Consider the following 25,011-nt stretch of genomic DNA (forward strand, 5'->3'; position numbering starts at 1 on the left):
CTTCATACTTTGTTGTTTTCTCTTCCGTTCCTTCCGCTATTCTATCATCCTTTCACTGTGCTGTTTCCTTCTGTCCTCGGACCACTTCGCACCAGGCTTCTTGTTCAGTCTTCCTTGGAATCCTTCCATACTCATCTGTCCATAATTTCTTCTTCTCTTATATTATTTCTTTCTAAATCTTCCTTTACTTCCTGAATCCGGCTAGTTCTTGCCTTTTTGTCCCAAAGGTACTTGAAAATCCTTTTTCTTAATCTGGAATCATCCATTCTGTAAATATGTCCAAAAAAGCGCATTCTCCTTTTTCTTATGGTTTCTGTTGTTTTCTGTGTTTCTGAATATTTCATCATTATATCTTAATTTCTATACTTCTGTTGTTTTCACAGATTCAATTTATTATTATTATTATTATTATTATTATTATTATTATTATTATTATGTGCTGTAGAGGTAAAATGCCTGTTTCTTATTTTAAGGTCGTGGGTTGGTTTTCCGGCCAGTTCAAGTATTTTAATTCTGGACTGAGGAGTAGAACAGGGTTCACTTGATACGGGATTTTCTCCAGCTCTTAGTCACAGGAAGAAAGCGTACAGTGAGAAGATGTCGCTACTGACCGAGTGTACATAGACTACCCGGTTGCCATGGTTACAATACTGTCAGTAAACAAATGAAGCTAATTCCAAAGAGACCAAAAAGATATCCTTTGAAATGTTATTTAGAGAGTCACTGAAACAAATAGTTGTCTTCTGGTTATTCCAGCCTGGTCGCTATTACCATTATTAATGAGTTGAGAACAGGTGCCTTGTTATGTTCTTTCGAAAGTGTCTTTGCAACTGATGAGTTACATTAATCTCTTACGCACGAACGCCTGTTGTTGTGGAGGGAACTGTTCTTGGGTACATTCCTTTGCCTATTAATGAATTGCATAGCACATAACTCTGGAAGGAAACGGTTCCGCGTGCTTGTCTTTCGCACTGAGAAAGACGCGAAAGTGACAGATCTGTCATAACTAATATAATTAGTTGATTCGCACCGGTCGTGCATCGCCACTGCGAGCAAACAAATGAATTATGTTGTTATATAATTTATGAAGAAAACTCGCTTTATGTAACATTTCAGGAGCTTCTAGCGTAATATTGTGTGTGTGTGGTAGCGATTGTCAGAGAGAGGTTCAACGTCGTAATAACACACAGAAGGTTTCGCAAGGATGAGAAATGGCTAGGATTGGGAAGTCGGCGGCCGTGATCAACCCTCAAACGGTGTTATGGGGTCGTAACAGGTACCTCATAAAAATAAACACAAATACCTATTATTTCACATTTTCAGGGAAATTAAACACATACGCTTTTAAAAGTTCAAATTAAAAGAATAAGTACCGATACCGAAATATTATTTGCAGAATTGGATTACGCTCTATTGATTTTATGTTGCTGAAAGTTTGAAGAAAATCACACTTCAACGAACTACACTTAAATGAAACCAAATTTAAGCCTTTCATTTCTCTGAAACATATTGAAAGTTATATTAAAATAACACAATAAAATATTAAAATAAAGAAATTGAAAGTATCAGATTTCATTGGCAGTTAGGTCATTTTCACAAACACTGTATCTCGTCTTTTCCACACTCCTTGCACACCGCGGAACAACGGTTGGACGTTCACATTTCACACAATACTGATTTGTTTTTCCTCAGCAGAACGGCGACGTAGCGCACATCGCTTCCTTTTTAAAGTGTCTTTATTCACTGGTTCATTTGGAACAGTCTTTTTCAAAATTATTTTGATTAGCATTCATAGTTCATTCGAAAGTCGTCCAACGACGGAAGTCTTTGATTGAGGTAGTATTCAGTTAGTTGCCTGGCCAATATTTTAATATATTCGAAGTGGGTCAAAGACGTGTGGTTATGAGTGATAATGAAAGAATTCACCCAAATAATATTCGGGCTGGTAAGTAAAATCGCGACAGGCAATCTGAATCTCGTTCTATTTATGCTGTAGGTAAACACTTCTGGTCAAGGATATCGACCCCCCCTTTGTTATTATGCCCATGTAGATTGTCTGTTGAGCTTTCTTCTTCTATATTCTTCTTCTTCTTCGTTATTGTCGTCTTCATCCGAATTGGTATCGTGCTCAGAAGAATAATCCGGATCATTTTCATCCGGAGGTATTTTGCGCCACTTCGTTTGTCATCTTTCTCTAAAGCATTGTTTATGAAGTCTATGCTCCTAGGATTAGATATTGGCTTTCCGGTCCTAGATGTGAAAGCCTCACATGACCAAAAAACTACCAAACATACTGTTCAAACGAAATTTCACTTACCAAATGTTTTTCTGTCAAAACAAATTTGTAACATAAATGGTGGTGTGGGATCTTGAACGGCACCGTGCAGTATTTAAATAGTCATCGAGATAATTACTGGCTACTGAGCATTTTCATTCCGGGTGTGAATTGGCCTTAAACTGAAGGAAAGGTACAGAGCAGGGCGAGGGTGAGAAAATAGTTTGGAGGCAATTCCATGGGTGTACACAGTAGGGGCGCTAAGAAGCTCGCCCCCCACCCCGCGCAATAATAACTAAAAATGGGGCCTCGTTTCGTGATACGGAAAGTTACAAGATTATTGTGATGAACAGCAACGACAGTGATGATCATGATGATGATGATGATGATGATGATGATGATGATAATAATAAGAAGTTACACAATTTAGTTTTTAAATCCGAAGGAATTAAAACAATACACGTATATGGTAAGAATACAGAAAATAAATGCATATTCCAATTATAGTAACCAAAACACGCTGTCACAATATTAAGAAATAATCTCGTTCATAGGACCGAATAATTTACTTCTATTTACAACTCATCCGTCAGTCGTAGGCCTGACTGCCAAGAGTTATAGAGTTATGATAAGGAGGATGTCCTTGTTATTGCATCTTCGCTGACTACTGGGTTCTCGGAAGTGGCTAATTACTTCAAAAGCCTTGTTGATTGTTGTGAGTGACACCAAGGGATGGTTATAATTGGAACAGCCTGGGAAACTCACATTCTTTCAGAAATAACTACCGCACCCATACTGACAAGGAAAGGTCTGCACTACGACGGCCAAAGTTTGGAATAACCCTCCGTAATACAAGTAATAGTGTGTAGTGTGTTGTAACTTTATATCAGTATGTAAAATCACTCTTCAGCTACTGAATTAAGAAACATTCGTGTGCCCCTCACAAGCCATGGGCCCCCCGCCCATTTTCCCTGGTCTCCCTAAAGACCGCACAGCACCCTTTGAGAGTTATAGTAGTGCCGCAGCATACGTCTGGTGCGAAAACAGGAAACGTTAAAATGGATCTGATAAAGGCGTGTCAAGGTGGAACTCTTTACGTTCCGCATCTTCAGAAGAAAATCTCGACTGTTACCTGTCTTTATCCAGGGGACACAAGGAGCAATATGAGTAGGATCAGAGTCAGCGATTACTTGGGATTAGGCGAAGCTGAACCTATGGACCAAGAAAAGAAGACATCGTTTTCCACGTCGCTTCCAAAGAGCATCTGATTTCCTCCGGTAGAGTAATACGTTTCAGGAGGAAACGACGATCATCATCAATCTCTTCAAGATGTTATGCAGACGATAAAGTGTGGACGACATTGTATGACGAACTTACGTACGGCATACAGTCTCGTGTTAAAGCCACACCTCGGTTTGCAAGAAAATCAGCAATACTTCTCGACACGATTTGGTTAAAGGCAGTTTTGAAATCATGGACCTCAACAATTAGAATGCCATCATCTTCCCTATTATCAGTGAGTGGTCGCTGGAGATAAACATCCAGAGGATTCCTGTGTAGAGTTTCTCTGGTCTGGAACGAAGTAGGACTGTCCTTTGCCCTCTTCTCATTGTTGCCAAACATTTTATCAGTAGCCATGAAATATTGGCCTGGAAATGGGAAGTACAGATAAACTTGCTAAAAAAAAAAAGACCTGGGCAAGATGCAGCTAAAATGCAAGCACTTGACGTAATAACTGATGACCCCAAATATGGACTTCGTGATTTCTGTTCCGAATTGCACGTGGTAATCATTAGCACCATAACAAGTGCGGACCTTCAGGACATTTAGCTCCTTTCTTCTTCTATCGGTTTTCCCACTTCTATGGGGTCGCGAGTGCGAACTGTATCGCTTAGCCTTGTTTTACGTTCGGATGCCCTTCCTGACGCCAACTCTGTATAGAGGGAGGTGATCACTATTGCGTGTTTCTGTGGTGATTGGTGGTGTAATATGTTGTCTGTATATGAAGAAAATGTTGGGATAAACACAAACACCCAGTCGCCGAGCCAGAAGAATTAATCATGCCTAATTAAAATACCCGATCCGGCCGGGAATCGAACCAGGGACCCTCTGAACCGAAGTCCTTAACGCTGACCATTCAGCCAAGGAGTCGGGCAGATTATGCATTTAACTAAATTTGTCAAAACCTTGTCTTAACTTCTCATTCTGGGTGCCTCAGTTTTTACGTTTAAATGACTCACAAATGGAGGTACCGCTTACTAATAACACGATAAGTTACTCATACGAACCCATATCCAAAGTTGATATGGTCTGTGGTAAATGTGTAATGAGGTAACGAAAAGCTATCAAAACTACGCGTTAAGTTCTTTATACATATTCGTTCCGTAGCAGTCAATTACGCCTCGGTTCTCTCAACTATCTGCAATTAACCTTTATCGTTGTTGAATAAACAACATACTGCTCAAGGGCAAGTTAGAACTTGGGTGTAAACATTCCACACTTTGTTAAATGACAAATTGTAAGTCCAGTTTAAAGATTTTCCCTCAAATCCGCACATTTTTTTTTCTAAAATCTTTTATGTCGTGAATTTCAAGTGGTGTTATTCTTCCTTCTGGGAGATCTTTGTATACCTATCTCGGACGGCGGCGACAGATTTTCAATTTCTCGTGAAGCACAAGTGTCTTGAAGACCAAATTTTCCGATTTCATTCTTTTCAAATGCTTATGAAAGGTCAACGTCCTCTTTTTCACTGGTGAAGGTATTCGCATGCCGAGCAATTAGCATCAAACACAGACACACCGTAGGTTTCAGCCGTTGTTACTGTAGCTCACTTGCTATGGCGCGATACTGTCAGTTTGGAGGTCTGTGTTCAAATCGAAGTTCTTTTTCTTCGATCGAAGCAGTCAAGCTTGTCCTAATTCTTGAGCGTGTTTAGCAACATAGTCTCGCAGAGCCCATTTGAATTCTCTCACGAAGCGATCTGATTGGCTAACTTCAGTAGCTGATATGACAATGGTGTGAGTTATCACTTTTTTCAAATTATTTATCAGTATGACCAACTGTGTAACGTTCATATACCCGACACACGTTGTCTTCGACCAGCCTGTATAGAGAGGCTCTGAAGTATGGTTCATGGTAACTCTGCCCTTGGGAGCACGCATGCACTAGATGGCTGTTTATAACGCTGTCGTTCTGTTCCTGCGAAAAACAAATCAACGTTAAGATCTCGTGGAGTGTGTTACTTCATTTAAACTTGACCTTGCTAAAGCTGTGTGCTGCATGGATTGCTTAAAGGTGCAATTTTAAGGTCACTGTGGAGGTTAAAAAGTCAGTGGATCATGTCCTCCATCGTCGGCAGAAATTAGTGTCCATGTATGGGCTGAGTGTAAGGACACGCTGATGGCCTTTGTAGCCCCGCGGAGCTGCCAAAGTGTGAATCACTTGCTGGCCAGGTAATCTTATCTCATTAGTGCTATTGCGAGGTTCTTAGAGCTTCAAGACTACATCCCTCTGGTTTCACTCACCAACTCGCGACCACTGCTGGGATGGTCCTAATATCCACTCCCCAATTCACTTCGAACACACACAGCCACTCACAATATACGACAAATTCTGCAAGGACTAAGCACAATGGGCTTATGACCACTATGTACATGTAGCTCCTAAAAGAAATCGGCCGTAGCCTTATTACAAGAATGTATTGTATATTATTATTATTATTATTATTATTATTATTATTATTATTATTATTTTACTGTGGCCCGCCTTATTCATTCCCAGTTAAAATAACACTAACGCATTGTTTGTTAATATAGCGTTAAAAATTTAAAAGCATGTTAATATTCTTGCGTTTATCGAAACATTTCCTGGAAATTGTTAGCTAACACAAGAGTCACGATCAGTGAGAATCTAGAAGGCAGTGGTAGAACCATGCAGTTTTTGAGCGCGCTCCGATGTGCTTTTGTTAGATTACAGCTGTGAACCAAGGCGCGTAATGTCAATCTTTATTAGAATTCTTCTGTCTTGACCATGAATTTTCTGTTACTCTATAGACCAATATGAAATTTTAAAAAGCCGAGAAGAGAATGTGTCGTTACAATTTCTCTTCTTTTGGAAATTATTTCCAAGTATATACCTATTATAGAAAGTAAGGAAACTAATGGATCCGTGGTCAAAGCTAAAAGTGACACTTGTCAGAAAACTTGTAGTGAATTCAGTGTGCATACTGACGTTAGGCAATGTGCGATAAATCAACTGAAACAACTGCATGAAAATCATTTCTTCTGTATTCCAAATATTCAAGGTACAGAAGTTCTGCATCTAATGCACCTGCCATATTTTGATCTAACAGAGCATTGGTCTGCTTCAACAGATTGTTAGACTTAACCAATATTCATTTTTTGCTAAGTTGGTTAAGTTCACTGTTAAATTATTTTAACATGCAGTTAAATGTTCACCGAGGTTTAATAAATCTGGCCTGTAAGTTTCAGTTAAAACAAAAAAGAGGAGTTAAATGTTCACAGGGGAGAGGGTTAATCTGGCATTTCCCCTTGTGCACGCCACAGGTCTTCTTCTTCTTTAAACAATCTTTAGATTAAGACAGAAAGAGAGACGCGAGAGGTATGGAAATGCAATGTTATATTTATTTATAATGGAGAGAACGTGTATATGTGTGTATAGTATTCTACAATAGTCGGTATATGCTCGTGGAGTTGCGCCAGGAGAGTAGGCAGCACGCAGCACAGAACACACCTACGTCCAAAGGTTCACATTGTCGGTCAGAATAGCCAGTACGCACTTCTGTCAATGTTGATATACCTGCTGGAAACAGCTGGAAAATATTGCGAGGATATTCCTCTACGATTGTTCTTCTGGTGGTAATTATCTTCTCTTCGCAATGAAATCTACGCAGACGTAATTTTTCTTACAGATCTGTGTAATAATAATAATAATAATAATAATAATAATAATAATAATAATAATAATAATAATAATAATAATAATAATAATAATAATAATTCGAGATGTGGGCCTGGAAACGAATGCTGACGGAAAGAAGATCCAATGAATGCGTTCCGAACGAAATCAAGGGCAACAGAGGAAAGGACGATGAAAATCCTTGAGTACAGTTTCCAGAGCAACTTTGTTGAGGGAAAGGTTCTGGGAAAGGGAGAGCGAGGAAAGGCCAAGGACCAAGTACCTGACGCTAACCTACCATGAGGTGAAGGCAAGGGACTGTGGTTGTCTAGAAAAGAAAATATATCTCTGTGGACATATGAAGGAAGTTCTGAGAAGTTGAACGAGCTAGGGCGAACCAGATTATGGAGGATTATCGATGAAAGAGAAAAGAACTAACAAGGAGAGGCCAGACCCTGCGACCAGCGCATTTTGTCGAGCTTCAATGTACCTGTTGGGGGACACTCAGAAGTAACACGTGTAGGTCCGTACGCTTTAGTTTTCGAAACTGTTGAGGTCAAAGGTCATGACGCAGGATCCGCTTTGGACCAAGTGGAGGCGATAGAACACTAAAAGGCGAACAAATTTTACTTAAACATTTCAGGTCCACAACCTAATAATTTCCGAAAAATTGATGAATCTCCGATTCCAATGCAACGCATATATACTTGGAGAGGTACACTGTAGACAACAGCAGCAGTGGCCGAGTGGTCACCGTACGAGTCTGCGAACCTCGACGGCGTGAGTTCGTCTTCTCGCAGCTTCCTTTCCACTCCTAGCCGGTTCCTATCCCATTGTCTCCACATCCTAAATTGCCCTGACAACTAATTAATTGTGATGAGCCTTTCTTGTTTCAGTGCTGCTAACCGACTCGTGCAAACCCTTCCTCTTTTCATACGTCGTGCTGTAGTGCGTTTTCTGCTGTTTTTTTTTTATCTTTTACATTTTTCTGTTGTATCTAACTCTAAACCTTCCTTTCTTTTCAGGTGGTGGTCGTCTTAGGCGAGGGATCTCCTACAAATCACTAGAAAGTAAGTTAATCGGGTTTTTAATAATAATAATAATAATAATAATAATAATAATAATAATAATAATAATAATAATGCTACTTGCTTTACGTCCCACGAACAACTTTTACGGTTTTCGGAGACGCCGAGGTGCCGGAATTTTGTCCCGCAGTTGTTCTTTTACGTGCCAGTAAATCTACCGACACGAGGCTGACATATTTGAGCACCTTCAAATATCACCGGACTGAGCCAGGATCGAACCTGCCAAGTTGGGGTCAGAAGGCCAGCGCCGCAACCGTCTGAGCCACTCAGCCCGGTAATCGGGGTTTTTAAAAAGAAATATATTATTTCAACTTTTTTAGAAATGGCTTGTGAACTTCACTTGTAGAGTAATTAAAAATTTGCAGTAAATTAGTTTTTAGGTGTTTACAAAATATTAAGAACAGTGTGAATACTTACCAGGGTCTGCCTGGCTGAGGCGGTAAAGGCGTGCTCGGTTTCCCCGGAAGGACGTGGGTTCGATTCCCCGTGAGAAAGTCCAAACATTTAAGAAACGAGATTACCACTTCCGGAGGTGTATATGGCCCTGAAGTTCATTCATCCTAAATCTGGGGTCTTACGACTAACCACTCTACCCCTCCAAGTGCCGAGGCTACCTTCCATCCGTCCCGGGGCCTTCGTGGCCTGTACGGATATGAGTTTCCTTTGCTTTGCAAGTCAATACGTATTTGCAAATTGCTCTAATTGTCTATAGGTTGGCTCTGTGGCGTTGTGTGCTCCCCAGCCGCTAGATGGCACCGTGGTAGGTTTCGGCGTACACTTAGCGCTTCTCGCTGTTTGCACCAAGGAAGAACAGCGTTCCGTTGTTTTCTTTTCTTTAAGAATCTCTTTTACGTCGCACCGACAGAACTGGGCGCCAGTTTTTGAGGGGCGGCGGCCGGCGGATCGTGAATTACGTCTTAAATTAATTACACTTAAATTACTTTTATTTTCTACGAATTATTCCAATTATTGTATTAGCCTATATAAAACACTTTAATATGTTCTAACTTTAAAACCGGAATTTAAGCTGTATATTTACATTTTGTGAAGAAAAATAACTGTAAACAATAACACAAGTATTATTTAACTCTTGCGGGAATCAGACGGAGAATACACCCACACTATCCCCTGCATGTCGTAAGAGGCGACTAAAAGGGGCGACCAATAGATGATTGTATCAGAATCATGAAACTACTTGTGATTAATGCCATCACGCGGGGAACATCATGGGTTGCCTTTGCTTAAGAGTAGTATCACTATATTAGGTACACAATAGGTTTGTGATTAGTAGCAGCAGAGTGTGGTTCACTGTGGGTTTCCAGTACCCATGATTAGTACCATTGTGAGAAACACCACAGGTCCTGACGTTGCCTGTGACTAGTACCACTATATGAGGAACACCACGAGAATACCGGCGCCCGTGATTACTACATCTAGGTGAGGAACACCATGGGCTTGCGATGCCTATGAGTTGCGCCATTATGTGAGAAACACCATAGGTCTGAGTTACCTGTGCGACGTACAATACTTGTGAATAGTACCATCATGCGTGGAACATCGTGAGTCTACGCTACTTTTGATTAGTACCGCAACATGACAAATGCCATGGTTCTACTTTACTAGCGATAAGTACCATTATGAGGGGCCGTTCACCGGAATTTTGGACCCCTTTAGACAACAGGCATCATCATCATCACCAGTCTAGACAGCCACTGCTCTGTCATTGGCTCGTGTGTGTATTGTTGTTTACATCAACCTGATAACCTCACCTAGCCAACTCATGGTCTCGTGTAATTCTTACATGTTTTTCAGTATTTAACCATGAGTAAAAAGTTAAGTGGTGCTGAATACAAAAAACGAGCTGCTAAAAAGCAGTGTGGCGAACTTGAACTACTTAAGAAAGTGCCTAAAATGGGAAAGTTCTTTACTTTGACTCGTTCAACTCCAACCTCGGAATCGGAATGCCATGACGACTTAATAAAACCTTCGACTTCGTCATCGGTCCCATTGAACTTTACACAAGAAGACTTACAAGGCCTAGATATACGGACTGATCAGTCCTGTGTTAGTATTAAATTGAACGATGAGCCTGACGTTATCCAGCAGCCATTGGGAACTATTTCACAATCGCAACCTGAGGTAACCTTACCTAATTCATTTTCTACAGATGATCCTGCTACTTGGAATGCCAAGTTAAATTCAGTAGTTCGGAACGTTATTAAGCATTGTCAAAAACTAAACGTAATGGTGGATTTTTCTGAATCTCTGCGAACTTACAATGATGTAGTCTCGAAACATGTTTAAGAGTACTCTTCCTAATGGAGACGTTGTTTTAAGAAATTGGTTATGGTATTCAGTCAACTGGGAAAGTATTGTGTATTCCATGCTGTTTATTTCAACCAGACAATGCAAACACACATTTTTCTACCGGTTTTAATGACTGCAAGCACAGCTACGAACTACTGAAACATCATGAACATTCTTATGACCACAGGCGTAATGTTCTTACGTACATCACCAGACAAAAACAGGTAATGCAGGTTGATAAAATTCTGTTTACACGGTATGAAGATGAGGTAAACTACTGGCGAGGTATAATCTCAAGAATAGTTTCTGTTGTACGATTTTTGGCAGTTAGGGGTTTACCTTTCCAAGGAGACAATGAGGATTTTGGATCAACTTCAAATGGTTTATATTTTGGATGACTCGAGTTAATCAGTGAATATGACCCCTTTCTTGCCCAGCACATCGGGAAGTATGCTAACAAAGGTCAACGGCACACCTCATACCTGCCTTAAATATGTAATGAATTTAATGAAGTTATGGGAAATTGTGTGCTTAAAACTTTAGTTGATGAAATAAAAGAAGCTAGATATTACTCTCTCATTGTCGATTCGACGCCTGACTGATGTCACACAGACCAGTTGGCTATTTTTTACGATATGTACCTCAAACAGAGCCAAAGCCTGTAGAACGACTCATTAAGCTTCTACTTGGAATATCACATACATCTGATGGACTAGAAAAAGCTGTAGTTGACTCTCTTGAGGGTTTCAAAATCAACGTCAAGAATTGTAGGGGGCGAAAGTTATGACAATGCTTCCACTATATGAGGAGCTTACTCAGGCCTTCAGGCCCCAATAAAGCAGCGAAGTCCCCTTGCTGAATACATACCGCGTGCAGCACATTCATTAAATCGTGTTGGTTCGGCTGTTGCAGAATGCTGAACTGCCACAGTAGTTTTCTTTGGCTTCGTCCAGGAGTGGTATGATTACTGTTCTGTGTCGACGTACAGGTGGAATATTTTGAAGCAATTCTTCGCAAAATCCGGTACGCCAGTGGTAAAATCTTTATCAGAAAGCAGATGGTCTGCAAGAGCAGACTCTGTCAGAGCTTTGGTAAAAGCTTATGAAGAAATACGACAATCGTTAAGGCAGCCATCTGAAGACTCCAGTGTAAAACCTGCTTGTAGACTTGAGGCACAAAACCTTGAAACTAAATTTCAGAATTTCGAGGCCACTTTTCTGTTAGTTGTATGTAATGACATTTTGAGGGGAGTCCGGTGCCTTGGGGTCTACCTGAGACTTGTTCTCACACAAAACTGTCGCTTCGGTGACATCAATCATTACGATGGATTGCGAAAGCACAAGAAGAAACCCACTTAATGACATTTTGGAAAGAGTTGCCAAGTGTTCTAAAATCTTGCAGTATGAACATCTTAATCTTGGAGGAGTTAAACAATTGAAAATCCTGGAAGGGTTCATCAAAGCGAAAAGGGATGAGTTTGACATATATGAACAACCTGCTTTGAAAATAGGTGAATGTGATGTTCCAAGCTACTCGAGAGTAATAAAACGGAAAATATTTGCAGATGAAACACGTGGGATTGAAGGAGACCCGGATGCAAAAACAAATTTCAAAAATAATGTGTTCCTTGAAATAATGGACACACTTACAGGAAACTTAGCAAGAAGGAAAGAAGCATATGAAGTCGTAGCTTCCAGGTTTCAAGTGTTACCTCCACTATTGACTTGCTCATCCGAATCATCAGAAGTGAAGAACGCTGCTTTGAAACTTAGTTCGCTGTACCCTGAAGACATCAGTAAACGAGTGTGTACACTTTCAAATGTATGTTGAACTCGAGGAATTCCAAAACTTGCCTAAAGTGTATTCTTACATTAAGTAAAAATTTTGTCAAGTACTTTTGAAATTGCAATTAGGATGTTTTTGACCAACTGTACTGCAGAAAGGGATTTTTCAGTTTTAAACAGAGTAAAAAAATGCTAAGAGGCAACTCTTCTGAATGAAAAGTTAAGCTCACTAGTCCTTATGTGCATTGAAAAACCAACTTTGATGAAATTGTTAAAGAGTTTGCTAGTAAAAAATCAAGGAAATATATTTTATGCAAAGTAGTATTATATACAACTAGCCTGTAAACAAAACTTGTATTTTTAAATGTGATTGAAATAAATTACAATAAATTAATGATAATTTGTCTTATTTCTAAAATTATTTAATCATACGTAAACTATGAAACCGAACCAACGGCTTTTTAAATAAAAATAAATACAGCCTGATTATTATTTGGCTTGATAAATTTAATTATGAGAATTAACTTTATTTGCATAATGTGCTGTTTTAAAACTCATAACCTTGAAAACTGTAATCTATAATTTGTAAACAATTAAATTTTTAGAGGAACAGAAAATCGAGCGTTGGGGCTGGAGGCGGCTAAATATTGTTTGCCCAGGGCGCTAACCACTTGATATCGGGGCGTGGATAGGAAAGAGCTAGGAGTGGGAAGGAAGCGGCCGTGGTGTTATTAAGGTACAGCCCCAGCATTTGCCTGCTGTGAAAATGAGGAAAAACGGAAAACAATCCTCAGCAGATTGATTGATGCACTATGTAGAGCTGTGGAAATTAATCCTCACATGGAAATTAAGATTTTCTGGACCGAGCGAGTGGTTGCGCTGTCAGCTTGCCGCTTCCTATGCCGTCGTCACCATAAGATCTGTCTGTGTCGGTGCGAAAGCAAACTGTAAACAATATGAAAAAAGCGCTTTCGGACCCAAGTCCATACAAAAAAGTTCTACTCATGAAGAACGTGTCCTGAAATTCGACCGCACCCTGTATGGTTTTGTAATATCAATAAAACTGCGCGTCTTCTAGAAGGCCATCTGTTCTGTGAACCCTGAACAGTGTATCGGAAGATACTTGGACTTTTAATCTTTAGATGTGTCTACTATCGGCTTATGTGCCGGACAGTTAATTTTTAAGGGGTACCGAGCTCGATAGCTGCAGTCGCTTAATTGCGGCCAGTATCCAGTATTCGGGAGATAGTAGGTTCGAACCCCACTGTCGGCAGCCCTGAAGATGGTTTTCCGTGGTTTCCCATTTTCACACCAGGCAAATGCTGGGGCTGTACCTTAATAACGCCACGGCCGCTTCCTTCCCACTCCTAGCTCTTTCCTATCCAGGCTCCGATTTCAAGTATTTAGTGCCCTGGGCAAACAATATTTAGCCGCCCCCAGCCCCTTACCCTTGTACCTTAATTAAGGCCACGGCCGCTTCCCTCCCACTCCTAGCCCTTCCCTGTCCCATCGTCGCCGTAAGACCTATCTGTGTCGGTGCGACGTAAAGCAACTTGAAAAAAAAAAGTTTCAAATTTCTATAGTGGTAAACCTTGAGTGTTTGTAGATTGTTTTTTTTTATGTGCCGAGGTTGTCAGCAAAACTACGGCTTCCTTCTTCCTTAAGTTATGGCCCAATCAGAAATTTTTCCTATAAAAATTGGGGGTATGGACAGGCATTCTTGATAGTTGATACCTGGAAGAAGTGAAGGTTCCTCTGAAAAGGAGACAGTGAAGTCTCCTCATAATAAAATATTATTAATAAAAATCATTTATATATTTGTTTTTCCATTTTTATGAAAGAACTTATTCTTCTCATGATGTTTTCGTAAAACACCGTCTAAACTTTTGTGTTCATGAAGTGAAAGCTCTCATGCCTTGTGCCTATCGATGATTATGTAGGAGATCTGTAACGAATTGTTTTAGGAAAATGCCAGGTGTAGTAAGCGAACTGCCAACGGCGCGGAGTGATCGTGCGTCATCCTGTGTTTCGTTGATGTCTCCACAGTTCAGGGTGTGGAAAGATCTTCCTGCAGCTGCTGCGCACCTGTGACATATGACTAACGACATTACGTGTTGAGAAAATGTTCTGCATGGCGTTGATTACCTTCTGTCTCTCTAGCTGAGCATGTCGAGTTCGTTACTTGGTGTGGGACTTACCGAACAAGTACCATGTTCCTGATGACAAGACAGAGAGATTAACACATTCCACCCATTTCTGTCCTCAAAATGTCATGTCCAGCTTCACAATGATTATTATTATTATTATTATTATTATTATTATTATTATTATTATTATTATTATTATTATTATTATTATTATTATTGAACAGAGCGGCTATAGGTTCGAACCCCATCGTCGGCTGTCCTGAGAATGGAATGGTTTTCCGTGGTTTCCCATTTTCACTTCCACGCAAATGCCGGCCGGGACAGTTCCTATTCATAGGCCACAGCTGATTTCTTCCACCTCCTTACCAAACTTCATTCACAGTAATTAATTTAATTTCATCTTCATTAGCTCCTCAACTGAGATTTGCGTCAGGAAGGACATCCGGTGGTAAAACATGTCATATAATTTCATCTCATCCAACCCCGTAACCGTATCAAGAAATGTGACTAAGCGGTAGACATACATACCAGATGGTAGGTTAAAAAAGAAATAATTAAGGGGGAATGAAAATTCATTTTGTGACTTTGAAGCCCAGTATTTCAAAATAAGGTATAGAATCATAAAAAAGATATAAAATTAAGCAAAAGTGCTAATTAAAAAAGATGTATGTGCATTTGCAACTAAACGACTCAGACAATATGAATATTGAATTTTCACGGCCGCATTGCAATCGAAACAGACTTTCAACGTATTAGGTCGTGTTACGTACATGTAGTACGTGTTGAAGAGATGTTGTGGGTTCGGATCCCACTGGTGTCCGGCTGGCCATTTTTGTTCTGTACTTAACATCTCTTCAACACGTACTACATGTACGTAACACGACCTAATACGTTGAAAGTCTGTTTCGACTCAGATAATATATTAATTCCGTGACTGCATCATCGTCTTCACATACTCACTCGTTACACTTACGAGGAAGTGAGCTTTTAAATCTGCTCTTAGATGCAGCGCCCTTGTGTTTGTGTAGAGCATTTTACCACCCGAAGGCAGCGACAGTTATGTGGTTATCGGTTTGGAAATACGTCACCACGGGGTTAAAAAAACCGATTGCGTAGTTATATACCTTTGGGTGTCTGCCCTAATTTAGAGCAGCAATCGTAAATTACGTTCTGACTTAACACTCTTTGTTCGATTGTTCGCCGTAAAGGGGTTCAATTACTGGTCGGGTCTGACGTGTGTGTGTGTGGTTTTTTTGAAGGCCTGGAGTGTCTTTCTTGATGCTTTCCGCCGAGCTGAGGGGCTCTGATGGTAAGACGGCTAAGGCCGATTCGATTCCGCCTCAGTTCGGTGGTATTGGAACGTTCTCAAATACGGTAAATTTACTGCAACGTAAAATAACTCCTGCGGGACAAATTTCCGGCACCTCCAGGTCCGCGAAAGCTGCAGAACAGTAGTTTGCGGAACGTAACAACGATTATTATTTCTCCGTTAGCCTTTAGCGACCACGTAACGTTCATCTTCTCACTGTTTCCTTTTCCTATCCCGGGACCCATTTTCAGACTATTTTCTTTCTCTCCCGTAATTAGAATCCTTCCATATAAAGATTTTCTTTCTAAAAATCTCCCTCTCTTTGTTGCTTCTTCTTTCCCCATATTGTTTCCCCGAAAACTTTCTCGACTTTATGAATCCAGCTTCTTATTGTTGACTTCTCGTTGCAAAGATATATGTATATATTTGTTAACTTGTCATCATCCATTCTGTACAAATGTCCAAAATAATAATAATAATAATAATAATAATAATAGATTGGGTATTCAGCCCGAAGGCTGGTTTGATCCCCCACAGCTTCACGAACAGCTGTCATAGACAGCCTAGGTGTCACTGAAGAGGCAGACTAGGGAAATGAGGAGTGAGGTAGTTTCCTGTTGCTTTCCTCACTGAGCCAGAAGTTGCTGTTACCGGTATATATCAGTCTGCCAAGCCCACTGAAATGTATGCACCAACTGGTCCTGTGAGCGATATTTTCACACTATTCATAACAGGGACTGGCTGCATAAGAAATGACATTACTAGCATCGCTCATACCTCGGAATAACAATAATAATAATAATGATGATGATAATAATAATAATAATAATGATAATCATTCCCTTTCTTATGCTGATACCTTCTCTCTTTTTCCCCTTCTTGATGGTGTTCAAATGGGGATGTTTATAATTTACAACACTCCAGTCTGCAGTCGGCTGACACGTTTATGAAATGTCACGTTTCGAATCTCGAAGAAATCGAATACTCAGTTGTTTGTCTGTGACCTTCATAAAAATGCATTTATCAACAGCTGTGTCATCATTAGCGAATACTTGTGGTCTCATCAATGTTTTTATTCTCATTGTCTCAGCACATCTGCCACATCAATGACGGTGAACAAAAGACAGTTGGAATACAAAGCCAAGTGGTAGTAGGAGGGGCCTTGACACTCGAGACTCTTTATGGTATTCAGACGAAATGATAGCCGTGTACTTCTGTTTTTTTTTAAAAAAGAGAACGTCAGAATTGTGGAAGATTAATAGCGCATCAAAGAAATCCACAGCTCCACTGGCATGCACTTGGTTGAATGTCGGGCACGGCGACGTTAGGTCACTTTCCTTGCTCACATATGTTAAAATAAAAAGAATAACCTTTTTAAATTTTATATTTAGTGTCTGTCTGGAATTAGTCATTTATTTCCCGACATCATTGTAACCATGGCAACCAGTGTTCGTCAGTGACATCTTCTCACTGTGCGCTTTCTTCGTGTAACTAAGCTTGAGAAAATATCGTATCGAGTGAACCCCGTCCTACTCCTCACTCCAGAATTAAAATCCTTGAACTGTCCGTGAAACGAAACCAGGGCCTTGGAATAAGCGAACTGAAAAAGAAAAAAACCTGTTTTTGTAAGTTGGTTTACGTCGCACCAATACAAAGAGGTCTTATGACGACGATGGGACAGGAAAGGGCTAGGGGTGGGAAGAAAGCGACCTTGGCCTTAATTAAGGTACAACCCCAGTATTTGCCTGGTTTGAAAATGGCAAGCCACCCACATCAGTCTTCAGGGCTGCCGACAGTGGGGTTCGAACTCACTATCTGCCACATGCAAGCTCACAGCTGCGCGCCCCTAACTGCACGGCCAACTCGCTCAATCGTAACTCATGCGGCACAAAATACCGGCACCTCGGCGTCTCCAAAAGCCATCAGAATTAGTTAGTGGGACTTAAGAACAATGCTATTATTATTATTATTATTATTATTATTATTATTATTATTATTATTATTATTATTATTATTATTATATTTACAGGACCAAGATTTTATTCCTCCTAATATTTTAGCTTCTGTCTTATGGACAGTTTTTAGGCACCCATAGATTAAATAAAATGCAAACTAATTTCGGCTTTTCGCAAATGTTATTTATTTATTATTATCTATTTAGCGTATGGCAACACATTGGAATATATAACAATGTATAAATTATATACTAAAATAACTAGGGCGTTATTACTATTAGGCATAAAACAGAGTATACAATGACAATGTATGCACTTATATAGTGAGACTTACTTTGTCGATCCAGTTAACAGCATCTGGAGTCAGCTTAGAAAGTCCTTCAGATCACCCGAGTATGACGTAATACTACACTGCTGCACAATGTGTTGGATGGTCTAGGAAATCGCTCCACAAACACAAGATGGATCAGAAATTTTGCTCCATTTGCAGAAGAAGTCGTTACATATTCCATCGTTTGTACGAATCCTGTTGGCAGATCAAAACCAGCTTGTTTAATTTGGGTGTTTAAAACAGTTATAATGTCTGGTGGTGCATGTTGGATCCTTTTTTCTTCCCAACGATCATTTATATTGAAGCCCGTATTGAAAAGTTCAACAGCAGATTTTATTGCTGGATGTCTGGATTTTAATCTGGAATGTAGTCATGAATTGGAAGATCAGGGTGATACACGTAACAAAGCATCCTGTCTTCTTAGTGCAGGTGGATGAGTGTGACTTAAAGTTGGAAGCCAAAATGTTGGTGTAGTTTTCACACAACCTGTGATTGTAGTATTGAGCTGGACGTCGAGTTTGCTGGTATGGTTGCTGTTTAGCCAAACATGAGCACAATATTCTGTTATACTACAGACTAGTTCTAGTGCAGAGAAACGAAATGTTGCAGCTGTTAATCTCCATGTAATAGAACCACACAGCTTTTGACGGATGTTGTCCCTGGAACGAACTTCGGCTGTAGTATTATTCAGGTGTTGTCCGTAAGTTAGGGATCTGTCGAGTGACACCCAAATACTTCGGAGTAGGATTAATCTTAACTAGATTTTCATTAAAATAGATTTTCAGTAGTCTGTTTTCCTCTTTGTTGTGAAGATGAAAACATGAAGATTCCGTTTTACTTGGGCTTGGTGTGAGTCGCCACTTGTAGTAATACTGCCATAGGATTGAAGGATCGTCTGTCAATATCTTTTCTGTTTCCTCTGTGCATTTTCTACTGATCACATTGGCTAGATCATCTGCATAAGGAAATTTCCTGCTTACACTATGAGGGATGTCTGCATTATATAAACTGAAAAGGATTGGTGCGAGTACAGAACCCTGTGGAAGACCGTTTTTCAAAGTTCTTTGATTACTCTTTTCCTTGCCCAGGATAACTTAGACATATCTATCACATTGCATGTTATTTATTAATTGGGCTCGAGTTGTGCAGAGGATCACTCTTAAGAATTTTAAAAGTAGGCCCTCTCCATACTGTGTCATAGACCGTGGTCAAAGCAATAAATACTACGGACGTCTTCATACCATCTTGAAACCCTGTCTCGATATAAGTTGTAAGACTAAGCACTTGATCTGTACAGCTCCTCCCTGTTCGGAAACCGGCTTGTTCATATGGGATATGATCCATACTTTTGCTGTTGATTCGATTTACAATCATTTTTCCAGTAGTTTATAGCAACCACTGAGGATAGCTATAGGGCGATAGTTTTCTGCCCCATTTGTTTCCTTTCCTAGTTTAGGAATTGCTATTATTTTTGTTTCCTTTAGCTCTTTAGGAATGGGACCAGTCTTCAGGATATCACTAAAAAATCTTGCTAACCATAGTTTGGCATATGGACCAGTATTCAGTAGGAATTCATTATGTATACCATCATCCGACAAAAGAGTAGCGTTACAAAAATGTTGCAAAGTTTGGGCTGGGAAGAACTGGGAGAAAGTAGACGAGCTGCTCGATTAAGTGGTATGTTCCGAGCTGTCAGTGGAGAGATGGCGTGGGAGGACATCAGTAGACGAATAAGAAGAGTGGTGTCTTTAAAAGTAGGAAAGATCACAATATGAAGATAAAGTTGGAATTCAAGAGGACAAATTGGGGCAAATATTCGTTTATAGGAAGAGGAGTTAGGGATTGGAATAACTTACCAAGGGAAATGTTCAAAAATTTTCCAATGTCTTTGCGATCATTTAAGAAAAGGCTACGAAAACAGCAGATAGAGAATCTGCCGCCTGGGCGACTGCCCTAAATGCAGATCAGTAGTGATTGATTGATTGATTGATTGTGATTGAAACCCACAGACTTTCCCAGCTTTTGTGCTTTTAAGTGCTTCTTGCGTAAATGGTTGTGAGTATTCTGTATGAGTTTGGAAATTAGCTTTTACTTTTCCAAATTCGTGTTTTACCATTCTTGTGTGCCTTTGCTGACAGGACCTAGTGTTTACAGTGCACTATGTCTTCTGGTATGGGCTAGAGCAATTTTGTTACTTTCATTGATCTGTCTCTGTCTTATCCTTGGCTTAGACAAAATGAAAGTGACTGAGGTATGAGCGATGCTAGTAATGCCATTCCTTCTGCAGCCAGTCCCTGCTATGAATGGTGTGAAAATGTTGCTCATAGGGTCGGTTGGTGCATGCATTTCAGTGGGCTTGGCAGACTGATATGTAATAGCAACTTCTGGCTCGGTGAGGAAAGCAACAGGAAACTACCTCACTCCTCATTTCCCTAGTACGCCTCTTCAGTGATGCCTAGGCCATCTATGACAGCTGATGGCAGAGCTGTTGAGGATCCAACCAGCCTTAGGGCTGAAGACTGAACATACATACATACATCTTGATAAAAGACGATTCGATCAGCAACTTGGTTAGACGATACGAGGGTTTCCTCTAAATAGGCTAGAAGCTTCTTAAATAAGTTCCAAGCTTTTCTACTGGAATGTTTGAAGTCAAGTTTTTTTGTAGTTTGCTTCTATTTCTCTCGACGAGCTACATCAAGTGTTCTGAGCAGTTCCTCTCCAATTTCATTGTCACCACTTCTGAGAAATTCTTCATTAAGATCCTCACTTTCTTTATTCCAACCAGGTATATACTTTCGATAACCTCTTGGGATGTGGTTTTTTTTGAGCTGTTGATATTACAGCGCCTACAAGACGCTTATAATCAGATGATATGGATGGTATCCATCTCAAGCATTTGTCAAGATCTATGGCAAAATTCTGCCAATCAGCTTTCTGGAGGTTCCATCTTTGTCTAGGAAAAGATGAGATGACAGGGACCTGGATACCAAGTTCAAGGAGAATAGGTCTGTGCTGACTTTTGGGGAAATCTGGAAGAACCTTTCTATTGGCGTGAAGGGGTTGATTTGTAGTATCTTTGGAGACAAAAATAAGGTTAGGATTGAAATCTTTGTCCAAGGAGCTGATCGGAAGGTGGATGGATCTTTGGCATCAGAAATCAGGTGAAGGTTGTTTTCATCTCCCCAGTTTGACAAGTGTTCTCCATTTCTATCATTCGAGTTGTACTTGGAGTCAGCATGATAGCTATTGAAATGACCACAATAGACTGATGGATGTTGATAAACTTCCAGGACACATGATGGCCAAAGGATTGGAGGAGGTTGGTATACATTTACAGTTATTCGTTCAACTTTGATTGTAATTGTTTGTATGTCATTAGTTGTTGTTAATAGACCATAATGACGATGATAGGTTATCCCTATCACATAATATCCTGGAATTCTCGCTCTCTTTCTGGCTTGATCTTCATTTTCTATGTGAGATTCTTGTACAAGAAGTACGTCTATTTTATATTTTCGTAACAGCCTTGAGATATATAGTATTTAGACGTACTGATGCCTTCTATGTTGATGTGACAAATACTGATGTTCTGTCATAGTTTCAATGTCTGGTGGTCCTCAAAAGGACCGTTATTTACTTCTGAAGTATTATCCATATGTATTATGGCCAGGAGATCAACAACTGTTGGCAGTTTGGCCGCCAGTGAATTATTGTTGCTCGCTTAGCACCACCCAGGGGACACGTGTAGGGTATTGAGGAGGTAATTCCTACGGACGTGAGCAACGGTCATCCCCTTCGCAAACGTTATATAGCCCGCACAAAGCTTCCGCAGTGAGATTATCAGGACCCCTAAACTTTATGCAACTCGTCTACGTAGCTGCAGAGCAGGCTGGGTGACGCTTGCGACTTGCCTAAAAGTTTGCATTGTAGGGCAGTAAATAGAGTAGTTGCAGTACTGGCAGAACGACATATTTCATGAACTGACGGGTACAGTTGTATTACAGTGTAGTAGCCCGCAATGTCCATTAGCTTTCGTCAAATGCCGGGAAGCTGTTGGGGACCGTTGACAAGGCGTTTTCTGTTGATGACAGTGGCGAAGCGCTGTGCTGCGCAGAGTAGAGATGTCACGTCAGGAAATTGCCGGCCTCGGAGGGGTTCGTTCAACTTCGATAACAGGTCAAAGTGACAAGGACACATGTCTGGTGAGTACGGACGGGGTACCAAGACCTCCCAATGCCACTGTTGCAATAAGAGCTTGACATTGTTTGCGACATTACAACGTGCGTTGTCATTCAACACGATAGGGCGATCTTCTTGCAGTAAACTTGGACGCTTGCACCGCATAGCGGGACACAGATGTGGCTCGAGAAATCTGCAGTAGTAGTTACTATCGACGGTTTATCCCTCAGACACATCATGCGGAAGAATAAAACCCCTATAGTCGTATGCCGAATAAACATAACCTTCGCCCGATTGGATTGCTGTCGAAATTTCAGTGTAGGTGGCGAACCTGGGGGTGATACCATGCATTCCATTGACGCCTTAATTCAGGCCCGTAGGGTCGTGCCCACGTCTCATCAATGGCCACAATACGCTGTAGAAATTCGTCTCCTTCGTTGCGGTATCTGTCCAGGTGGACGCCAGCCAGCGCATACCGCTGCCTTTTCTGTACGTCGGTGAGTTGATGTGGCAACGGGACACAATTTTCTTCGTGTTAAGACATATCGTCAGAATGTGTCACACTGTTTGATGACTGAGATCAACCTCTACGGATAATTCCCGGACAGTCCATGGATGGTCTACGGAAACGGGACCACTTGAAGAGTGAACTGCCGACCTGTGCGTTGCAAACCCCCAGTCTCACTCCGACCCACACGAAACACCTTGACCCATTGTGCAACCGTCCTATATAGTTATGCATTCTCGCCACGGGCCTCACGTAATCCTCGATAACATTCTGATGCATATTTGCCACGGGCAACCTCCATTTTAATCTACGAACGCTTATCATCTTTTGAAAACATACTGTAGAGCGGTGAAATCGGCACTCTTCACTTCAACGCCACACAGCAACTGGATGCCCGTCATATGCACACTACACGGCGACAACAGCGCCAACTGGCCGCTCCCATGCCCGATCTCCTGCGACTGCTTTATTCACAGCCCTCGTACACAACTGCCACGGACAGTGATCTTTTACGTTACGAATATCGAAACGAGTGACGTAAACTTTTCACTTTAGTAGCTCCTCTGTACAATATTTTATTTTATACTATGCTGAATTTACTTCTTTTAAATTCAATTAATTTGCAGAGGTCGAGTCATAAGTCAGGCAACTATTTGTCGACAACACGGAAAATCTAAGATATGCATTTGAAAACGTACGGTACGTACTTGCGTATGATGCCACTAGATGGTGTATGTAAACAAGAGTATGGGTCTAAGCATACCCCCAAGTTCAATGTGTGAGTGAGAGCGTCACAGAATGGAAGTCAACAAGCAGGAGCAACGATCGTATATTAAAATAAGCAGTTCTCCGCGGCAGAAAAGCGCGCCAGTTCTATGCATGCATGATCTAATCCACAAAGTCAAGAAGCCATTACGTGATGGACGGTTTGCTAACAAAGAGGACATCGTAACAGCATTTCGGAGAGAGGCGTCACACGTTAGCGATACACATGCAGCGAATGGTATTCAGCGCCTGCCCCACGGCTGGCAACGCACACTGGAAACCTTGGGTGATAATTTCGAAGGTCTGTAAGCAGTGGAGACCTGTCCTTTGTATGTAGTCTCTTGTATATTATCTACCCATACCATAATAAAACAATGTTTACCAATGGCCTGTGTTCTGTCACTTTCCTACGAGAATCCCCTGTAGTCAGAATTTGCCTTCAGGCACTGTGCATGAGTACATGCCCTATATTGCCAAATGCATATCTTAGATTTCCCATGTTGTCTCCTGTGCGAGAAAAAAAATTGCCATGACTTACGACTCGACCCTCGTAATTAAGAATAACTTGGATTCGTCACGAATCAAATCGTCCATGTTTGATCCATGCATTGACTCTTTTTTAAATGTCGTGTCTTACTATTATTTATTATTTATTCATGTCAGAGGTACCAATATATACAAGAAAGAGGTACTGATTATATGTACTGGGTATGGAGAATATAGTCCTACATGAACAAATTAATCATATATAACTTAGTTATAAATGAAGCACTACCGAGCTCGATAGCTGCAGTCGCTTAAGTGCGGCCAGTTTCCAGTATTCGGGAGATAGTAGGTTCGATCCCCCTTGTCGGCAGCCCTGAAAATGGTTTTCCGTGGTTTCCCATTTTCACACCAGGCAAATGCTGGGGCTGTACCTTAAGGCCACGGCTGCTTCCTTCCCACTCCCAGCCCTTCCCTGTCCCATCGTCGCCATAAGACCTATCTGTGTCGGCGCGACGTGAAGCAACTAGCAAAACAAAACAAAAATGAAGCACTTGAAAAATTTTCATATGAAGTATAACACATGGAAGAACATACGGTACATAAAAATCAAAAAGTAGAAATCAAGTATTACATGAAAATACCTACACTATATATACAATATTTACACAAGCTGTGACGGCATTGTTTCCAGCCAGTCCCAGTTCCAACCCTGTACATGAATCTGGGCATTGTCGACAGTCCGAGACATGCCTAGAAGTCTGTTCCTATCCACATTCACACAATGAGTCCCCACCATGCACGATGCCCCATTTCATGAGATTGTCCTTAGATCTTGCAACGCCGGTGCGCAGTTTAAGGACTTCCATATACACCTTCCCTCTTCGTGACCAGGTGGCAACTTTTCTTCAATTTCAACACGTTCGGGATGATCTGGGTAGCTTTGTTTCCATAGCTTTA

At 40.8% G+C, this 25,011-nt stretch overlaps 1 protein-coding gene across 2 annotated transcripts in view; it reads left to right on the plus strand.

The window, feature by feature from the left end:
- The window catches only part of conu (Rho GTPase-activating protein conundrum), a 434,374-nt gene that overhangs the window by 177,671 nt on the left and 231,692 nt on the right, over positions 1-25,011 (plus strand). For both annotated transcript variants that reach the window (XM_067153082.2, XM_067153083.2), the window contains one exon: positions 8,218-8,262. The gene's annotated coding sequence lies outside the window, so the exon portion shown is untranslated. The remainder of the gene's footprint in view (positions 1-8,217; positions 8,263-25,011) is intronic.

The sequence above is a fragment of the Anabrus simplex genome, chromosome 8, assembly GCF_040414725.1.
Source record: "Anabrus simplex isolate iqAnaSimp1 chromosome 8, ASM4041472v1, whole genome shotgun sequence".
NCBI classification, from domain to species: domain Eukaryota; kingdom Metazoa; phylum Arthropoda; class Insecta; order Orthoptera; family Tettigoniidae; genus Anabrus; species Anabrus simplex.